The sequence below is a fragment of the Vulpes lagopus genome, chromosome 18 (assembly GCF_018345385.1).
Source record: "Vulpes lagopus strain Blue_001 chromosome 18, ASM1834538v1, whole genome shotgun sequence".
NCBI classification, from domain to species: domain Eukaryota; kingdom Metazoa; phylum Chordata; class Mammalia; order Carnivora; family Canidae; genus Vulpes; species Vulpes lagopus.
The window spans coordinates 38,823,196-38,832,829 of record NC_054841.1 but is presented as its reverse complement, the minus strand read 5'-3'; the positions used below and the strand labels follow the sequence as shown (position 1 = coordinate 38,832,829).

The following is a 9,634-nucleotide window of genomic DNA, read 5'->3' as shown; positions in this document are numbered from 1 at the left end:
CTTTTTACTTGCTCTTCCTTCTGCCCCAAACTTGTTATTTCATATTTTGGCATGTTTCATTCCCTTTTTCACTGAGATATAATCCCAAAGTCACATCTACCATGAAGTTTTCCTAGGACTGATCTGGTATTGTATTCCCTGACACACAAGAATGCTCTATGATGTTGCTCTGCCTTATATTCTTCCTAACACTCATCACTAACAAAAATTATTTTGTCCACTTATGTTTTTACTTTTTTGCTGTGTATTTCCTCCAGGCTCACCACTCTTAATTTATGGAGGCTTCTGACTCACATCTACTTCCCTTCCTTTCTCATCCCTGGTTCCATTCTGTGCCATGAGGGGCCCTTGTACATCATGCATATGGACAAGCCAGTGTGCCCATCCAAGCCCCATCAAACATACCATCATGTCTATGAAGGTGAGATACAGCATGACAAAGAAGAGTGGTTTCAATTTAGTTTGAAACTCATTTTATTTTATTTACTTATTTTTAAAGATCTTATTTATTTATTTGAGAGAGAGTAAGTGAGCATGTGAGCAGTGGGAGGAGCAGAGGCAGAGGGAGAAGTGGGCTCTTCACTGAGCAGGGAGCCTGATGTGGTACTTGATCCCAGGACCCCAGGATCATGGCCTGAGCTGAAGGCAGACACTCAACCACTGAGCCACCCAGGTGCCCCAAACAATTTCTTTTTAATGTAATTCTCACAGTGTCTGGGATTTGTCCAAGGTTAGCTCTACAAGTGGGTAGCAGAGCTGGAACCTTCCAACTTTCAAACCAATAGATATTCCAAACCATAGATCTTCTGACTTCCAGACCAATTCTCTTATTTTTTTTCTGTTTCTTCCAACTTTGTATGATGAGGGGATCCCTGGGTGGCTCAGTGGTTTGGCGCCTGCCTTTGGCCCGGGGCGCGATCCTGGAGTTCTGGGATCGGGTCCCATGTCCGGCTCCGGGCATGGAGCCTGCTTCTCCCTCCTCCTGTGTCTCTGCCTCTCTCTCTCTGTCTATCATAAATAAATAAATAAATAAATAAATAAATAAATAAATAAATAAATCTTTAAAAAAAAACCTTTGTATGATGAAAATTTTCAAACATACAGAAACCTTAAAAAATAAAAAAAGTACCTATATAACTACCACTTACATTCTACCATAAACATTTAACTGTACTTGCTTTATTATATATCTAGCCATTTCTCTATCCAGGCAAAAATCTATCTCTTTTTTTTTTTTTTAATTTTATTTATTTATGATAGTCACACACAGAGAGAGAGAGAGAGGCAGAGACATAGGCAGAGGGAGAAGCAGGCTCCATGCCCCGGGAGCCCGACGTGGGATTCGATCCCGGGTCTCCAGGATCGCGCCCTGGGCCAAAGGCAGGCGCCAAACCGCTGCGCCACCCAGGGATCCCTCTATCTCTTTTTTAAAATGAGTTTCAGGGGCACCTGGGTGGCTCAGTCAGTTAAAGGGTCCTGGGATCGAGTCCCACATTGGGCTTCCTGCAGGGGAGCCTGCTTCTCTCCTCTGCTTATGTATCTGTCTCTCTCTATGTCTTTCATTAATAAATAAATAAACATCTTTAAAAAAAAGAAATCGTTTGATTATGTATCAGTCACGACTCTTTTGGTTGGAAGTGACAGAAAACCATCCAAAAGTAGCTGAGAAAGAGGTTAGTACACATACCTGAGAGGGAAAAGCCTTCAAACTAGACCATTTGAAATTTCTCCCCATCTCTTCTTTTTGTGTTGGCTTTTTGTGTTGGCTTTCTTCTCTTCTTTTTGTGTTGGCTTTTCCCAACACATTTTTTTTCAAACTCCATTTGGACTTTTTCCATGGAACAGAGAAAGGGAATGGCCACAGATATTATCTCTTTCCAACTTAGTAACCTCACATGTAAAAGAGGATTCTCTCTCTTGGGGGCACCTAGCTGACTCAGTTGGTAGAACATATGACTCTTGATCTTGGGGTCACAAGTTTGAGCCCCACCCTGGGTATGGAGACTACTTTATTTATTTATTTTTTTTAAAGAGGACACTCTTTCTAAAAATCCATAGTATAAGACTCCCGGGAAGAATTTTGATTGGCCTGGAATGAGTCATGAGCCAATACTTATAGCCTCAGGATGGTATGTGATAAGCTATGCCTTAATCACATGTTCATACCTGCTCCAGACTATGCCTGGAACACCCAGCAAAGCCATATAAAATGGGAGTAAGAATCAGTCTCCATAGTCCAAGAAACATTGTTACCAGGGGAAAAAAGAAGAGAACTTGGAGAGAGAAAAGAAGATGCCTATTATAGAGCTTGGGCTCTAAAAAAAAATCTTCTAGTACTAATATTTTGAAAATGCTGATTAGACTGCTAGTTACCTAGTATATGCTCAGAAAGTATTTCTTCAATGAAAGAATGTGTTAAAAAGCCATGAAAATGACAAATTGCTGGAAATATTAGTAATGGGAAAGTTCTTTACAGATCAGCTAGTCTATCATCTTCATTTCACAGATAAAGGAAAATGAGACCCAAAGAAGTTAAGTGGTATTCCCAAAGACATGTGGCTACGTCTAGAACTCAAGCATCCTGTTCTCCCATACTGCCTCTCCATCTTTCTTTAAAGCATTCTTATTTCAAACAGATTCCCTTTGCCCCTCAGCTTTCAGTAGACTAACCAACAGCTAATGCCACCCAGACATCCTGATAGCAAAGAAAATAGAGGTTAAAAATTACAAAGAAAAGGAAAAGAAAAAAAACTACCTTTGTTTAATTGTTATTCTAATGAGTTAAGCCTTGCATTCAACACAGGCAGGCTCTTCTAACAGAAGACAGATCCATTGGCTGCCCGCACAGACAGCTTGTGGATATAAGTGTGTTTATACAGCTGGATTGGTCCAGAAGGAGCCATGGCTGAAAACAGTCGGTGAGCAGGCTGATGGCAGGTGACAGCTGGGAGCATCTGTTTCCCATTACAGACACTAGGCTACAACAGTGCTGTCCTCTGACCCTTGGGTCCAGCTTCCCTGGGGGCCTGGGTGTGTTCTCAGGTCTCAGGTGCTGACAGCCAGTTTACTTGGTAACACATCCTAAGAGTTCTCCTGACTTTAGAATGGTTCTAATCTGGGATTTGGAAGTAAAGCTCAGAATTCAGATGGGGTGGATGAAGCTATTTATATTCGGCTCCTAAAGCAAAATTTGATTCTGTAGTAAAAACTGTCAGAATAAGTCATTCATTTCCTTCCTTAAGCTTCTTTCCTCCCTCTTGCCCTTTCATTCATTCATTCATTCATTCATTCATTCCTTTCTTTCTCTTTAACTAAGCAGGAATATTATAAGAAAATGCTACTCTTAATTTTTGTGGAAAAGCAGAATTAGGCTGCTCCTAACTACTCTACAGCATTTAGCCACATTGACCAGTGCCTGGAAAAAGGTCTGTCCTGTCTGCAAAATGATCTTCATAGGAATGAATATTAGACTTTGACCATAGTCAAAAGATATGACTGGGTGAAGGATGCCGTCTTCGTTTGTGTTCCCCTGAATATAGACCCTGAGAAGGGAACTCAGGTGCAGGAAGTTTTTAGGGAAGTGGTTGTAGGAAGCATAAGTGAGGATCATGGAGCATAAGCAAGGGTGGCTGGCAGGAAGTGCTAGTGTAAAGATGCTTCATCACTTGCTGCTGTAGGCAACTATGGTTGCCTACAGCCTCTCAGTACCCTGAGAACTCCGCAGAGTTTATAACAATGGTTTTCATAATTGAGTTTAAGGACAGAGGTGGAGGGTTTAAACCTGTCTTTGGCTGAAGGTTGCCCTGGGTAATGTTAATACCCAAGCACTGCCTAGAATCATTTCATTGCATTAAGACTGAGAAAGCTACTATGCATTTGGAAATGGCCTGGGGCCAGAACGCCAGGGAAGCTGACAGTGCAAGTGGAAGCTACCTGCTCGAGATGAAATCAGAGCCAAAGAGATGTGGTAGGGACACCAGAGGCATCTGCTAACAAAATGTGAGCAACCAGAATAAACCCAGATAACTGTAGAGTAATTCGTGATTAGGATACAGGATGCCATGACAATGTCCTCGCTACTTTTGTACATCTTTAAACATTTCCATAATAAGTTAAAAAAGTTATAGCTTAATATGTAAATTGTTTTCCTTTAGAATCATCCTCACACTTAAGAGAAACATTGCAATAGAAGCTAAATAACCCATTTCTCTTCCAAATACTATTAGGCACATTCTTCCTTGTAAAGATTATAAAGCTGGAAGACATGATATTAGTTCTAAACAATATAAAATAGTAAGTTAATAATTTCAAACAAATAATTTGCTCTAAGTTTGCTGGAATTGCATTGGATTCACAGAAGTAGACAATATAGCATAGGCGGATATTAAAATTATAGGGAGGAGGGACACCTGGGTGGCTCAGGGGTTTAGTGCCTGCCTTCGGCCCCAGGAGTGATCCTGGAGACCCGGGGTTGAGTCCCACATCAGGTTTCCTACATGGAGCCTGCTTCTCCCTCTGCCTATTTCTCTGCCTCTCTCTCTCTCTCTCTCTCTCTCTCTCTCTGTGTCTCTCGTGAATAAATAAATTAATCTTTAAAAAAAATTACAGGGAAGAAAAAGACCCTGACCGGTCCTCTTATTTTAAAGAGTTACAAAGTTATACACAAAGCATCCTGGACAATGAGCATCTGCCATCCATGTATGTCCCTTGCTCTTTTCCCTCAGTTAGTTTTAAGTTTTGGTTTGGATTTAGAAGAAAGGGAAAGAGGGAGATGGAGATTTTTCTTGAAGGAGATTAACTAGTAGAGGCCTTTCTTTTACATTTAACAGTTTATGTGAATTGATTAACTAGGTCACTGTGCATCCTTAATATTTCAAAAGACCCAAGAGCTACTTCACTGAAACAGGTTAGAAATTTGAAAAACTGGCTCTGAAGACAGGTTAGAGAGAATTTTGTTACTTTCACTTAAATTGCTAGAGGACTCAAGACTGGTGCCTGGATTGTGTGCCCAAGATCAAGGTGTGCAGAACAGGATTGGGAGTGATTGTCTCTTGTAGCTAAATTCTGGGAACACTGCAGGTAACAGTGTTGTCCAAGAAATGGAAGGGAGCCTATCTCTGAGTTTTAAAATTTATTTATTTATTAATAATTTTTATTTGAGTATAGTTGACACACAATGTTGCATGAGTTTCGGATGTATGACGTAGTAATTTATCTATGCATTTGAAAAATCTAAACATCTTTTCTTCTATTTCCCACTATTCCATTTAACACTGCTGTGTAAAAAACCACTCCACATTCAATGACATAAAAGAACAACCATTTTATTATGCTTCTAGATTCTGTGGGTCAGGAATTCAGGCAGGGCACCCTGAAGATGGTTTATATTTCCTCCCCAAAGCCTGGGCTGAACTTTTTGGTCCAACGTAATAAGGGACCCTATTCTCTGGCTTTCAATGACATCTTCCTTAGTTTCCTCTGTGCCTTTGTTGAAGCCTCCTCAAGGCCTTTTAGATTTCAGACATTCTCCTGTAGGATCCCCTCTCACCTTTGCTGCTTCACAGAGTCTCAAAGCCACTGCCACATGTTTTACTTTTGTTGTTATTTTGTTACGGTATTTATCCACTTCTGGGTAACAAAATCTGCTCCAGTTACTTCTGCCATATAATAAATGCATACTTTTATGATTATTATGTAATAAGCTTTCCCTTCCACCCCTAGAAGTCACTGGTAGAAAAATAAAGAAAAACACCTGCCAGGTTATCTACAGTGGGAGAGTGTGAAAGAGAGAGAGGAGAGATGACTAGCTAGTGAGGATAAACAGGCAAACTGGAGGCACTGGAGATATCTAGAACCACGAGGTGATATTCCCAGCCACTAACAGCTTTCCTTGAGCTTTCAGTGTCAGGGCCATGGCATGATGCCCTTAGTATAAGAGCTGGTGAATTGTGGCTCTGTGATCAAGTACTACTAGTAGTGTGAACATAGTGATAGTGATGTAAAACGAAAGCCAGGGATCCCTGAGTGGTGCAGCGGTTTGGCCTGCCTTTGGCCCGGGGCGTGATCCTGGAGACCCGGGATCGAATCCCACGTCGGATTCCCAGTGCATGGAGCCTGCTTCTCCCTCTGCCTGTGTCTCTGCCTCTCTCTCTCTTTCTCTCTGTGTGACTATCATAAATAAAAAAAAAATAAAATGAAAGCCATTTTATTGTATTATTATGATAAGATTTAGAAAGGGCAAGTGGAGATGGCGTGTTTCTGCTCAGGATGCCTATGCTGGGAAGACTCAAAGGCTGGAAGCTAATCCATGGCTGAGGACTGGAATCTTCTGAAGGCCCATTCAATTACACATCTGGCAGTTGGTGCTGGCTGCAGCTTGGACCTTATCTGGAGTTGTTGGTCACAACATCCATACATGGTTTTCCCATGTGGCTGCTTGAGCTTCCCCAGAACATGATAGCTGGGATCTAAGAGCAAACATTGCAAAAGAGAATCACAAAGAAACTGCATTGCTTTTGTGACCTTCCTCAGAAGTCACGTGGCATGGATTCTGCCCTACTCACAAGCTGGCTCAGATTCAAGAGTAGGAACATAGACACATCTCTAGATGGGAGGAGTATCAATGTCTCATCATTCAAAGCAGCATGTGAGGTGGACAATGTTGTGTGCAGCAATTTCAGAAAAAATGATCTTCTGCACTGTCATTTACCAAAAATAGTAAGATAATTTATTACAAATATAGAACATTTTGTGGTTACTGGTGATACATCAAATACTTAACCATAAAAAGCAAATAGCACAGATTTCAGAGGATTAGAGTCCAAATCTGTGGAGATAAAGGCAACTCTATAAACCTGTTATGAGAATCTTAGGCTCAGAACTTGGGTTCCCCAAAGTCAACATCTTTTTTTTCTTCAATAATTCTTCTGGAATTATCTTCTTCCTTCTGCATTGTACCTTTATGAATACATTGGTTCATGCTAAATTTTCTCAGTTTGGCTTATCTGAAAATATTCTCATTACATTCTTGTTCCTAAATGCTTGTTTAGCTGGGTAAACAATTCTAGGTTGACATTTCTTCAGTACTTTGGAAATATTTTTCAGTAATTCAAAAATACTATTTTCATCTTCTACTTTTTCTTTTCTTTTCTTTTTTTTTTTTTAAGATTTTTATTTATTTATTCATAAGAGAGACACAGAGAGAGAGAGAGAGAGAGGCAGAGACACAGGCCAAGGGAGAAGCAGGTTCCCTGCAAGGAGCCTGATGCCGGACTCGATCCCAGATCCTAGATCCCAGGATCATGCCCTGAGCCAAAGGCAGACGCTTAACTGCTGAGCCACCCAGGCATCCCCATCTTCTACATTCTTTTTTTTTTTTTCCTGGTTTAATAAGGACTTGTTTATTTGAGAAAAAAGAGTCCCAAACATCAGGCTGTTCACAAAAATAACCCACAGTATCAACTTTAGAAAACAAATCTTAAGACTATTAGACTAATTATTTTTCTAGAGGATGCATTTGACCTGCCAACTCTTATTCACAAAAATACATTGCTACATTTGTGTTAAACAGCCCTACATAGCATTCTTATGTGGGGGGTAACACACATACCTCTAACTCAAAGCTGCTCTCAGGTGCTACTCAACTAATGCGATTGCCTTTGCAGTTAGGGAAGCAACTACTGAGCTCATGTATGAATGGAAAGAACTGTACTCCCTGGATAACAAGAGATTATTTTGGAGACAGTTGATAAAAACCACACATCCCTTTTATTGTTAAGTCATAAAGAGGTATCAAAATTAAAAGCAAAAATTAGGGAACCCTGGGTGGCGCAGTGGTTTGCCCTGCCTTTGGCCCAGGGCGCGATCCTGGAGACCCGGGATCGAATTCCATGTCGGGCTCCCGGTACATGGAGCCTGCTTCTCCCTCTGCCTATGTCTCTGCCTCTCTCTCTCTCTCTCTCTCTGTGTGTGTGACTATCATAAATAAATAAATAAATAAATAAATAAATAAACAAATAAACAAATAAATAAAATAAAATAAAAAAAATAAAAGCAAAAATTACAGGGTAAGACTTAACATAAGTACTAGGAGCATCAAAGGAAGTGAAAATGGGACTAGGCTCAGGGCAATATGAATTAATAAACATGGGAAGGATAAGGATGGGGAGAACAGTGAGCATGTGCTGAAGAAGATACTAGGGGAGAGGATCTGGTGAAAATTTTGATCTTAGACAAGCGCCCCGTAAAGAAATAATGGGACAAGATTTCTAACCCCTACTATGTGCTTAAGAGTCATCCTCGCCATTGGCGATGTCTCTGTCATCCTCTCCTTCCTCAGCCTCTTTTTCATCATTCTTGACCAACTCCAGCTGGTCATATCCCCGATCTTCATTATCATCACCATCCAGTAGGTCCCCCTCCTCAGCAGAGTCATCTGCACCCCCCCTCAGACTCCATCTTCACATTAGTCTCATCTTTCTTCAGGGAGCTGCTGTTCTGCTCCTCTTCTGACCATTCTTCATCTCTACTCCTTGTTTGTTCCGTTCTTTCTCAGTTTTTTTTTCCAGGCTTTCCAGTAAAGAATCCACTTTTTGTTTTATCTGGGTCAACTCCTTCTTAATGCTCTGAAGGTCATCTCCTTTCAACTTTCCTTACTTGGAAGAAGATCCTTGCTGTCCACTTTTAGAATTGAAACCATGTTTGCCCCTTCCTGGGGTGTTTCCTGATACACGCTGGTATTTTGAGGGAACCACAGCACAAGCAATTGGAGGAGGAGGAGGAGGAACACGTGCTGGGAAACTGTACATCCTGTTATAATAATCTTGTTGAAAGTCATAGTCCAAATCAAAAGAGGAGCTGAGTAGAGGGGATGGAGAAGGGTGTTCTGGTACTGACCTGTACATCTCCGCTACAGATCGTTTCACACCTGCTTTTCCTTGGTTTACTTTTGACTCTGCAGCCAGATTAATATCTAAAACCTGGCCAGCAATCATTCTGCCATCCTTTCCTGCCACAGCAGCCCAGGCATTTCTCTCATTAACATACTGAATGAAGGCAAAGCCTTTATATACAGAGCAACCCACAATTTTGCCATATTTTGAGAAGATTGTCTCCACATAAGATTTCTTGACCACAAGAGTATTGAGATTCCCAATGAACACACGGGAGTGAATACAAGGGAGTTCATGGAGCTAGGATCTGTCTTGTTGGTAACATTGCTGGCCATTGTTTTTGATGGTAAGGTTCCTCATGAAGCTGAAAATGTAGCTGTAGATCAAAAAAATCTTACTCAAAGCAAAGCTCCATTAACTTATATATTTCAAGTGATTTGTAACCAGGAAGGGGGAGGGAGAAGGGATTTGATTCTGAATATCCCACTCCCGGGTTCTACATGGAGAAGCCAACTGCTGCTCGAGGTCCACAACGCGGCCCGACCACTCAGCCTTTGTCTCTTCACAAAATCCATCTTCTACTTTCAATTGTTAAACTGAGACATCTCCTTTCAGTCTAATCATTTCTTTGTAGGCATTTTGTCTCTGATTGCTTTTAAGACATTTTTGTCTTTGATCCTTTGAAATTTCAGTATGTGTCTAGGTTTGGATTTCTTTTATTTATCCAGAGTTTTTGTTTTTCA

General features: G+C 40.9%; 1 pseudogene; it reads right to left on the bottom strand.

Annotated features, from left to right (window-relative positions):
* Positions 1–8,072: 8,072 nt before the first annotated feature.
* Positions 8,073–9,226, bottom strand: LOC121478290 (annotated as a pseudogene).
* Between the last annotated feature and the right edge of the window lie 408 nt (positions 9,227–9,634).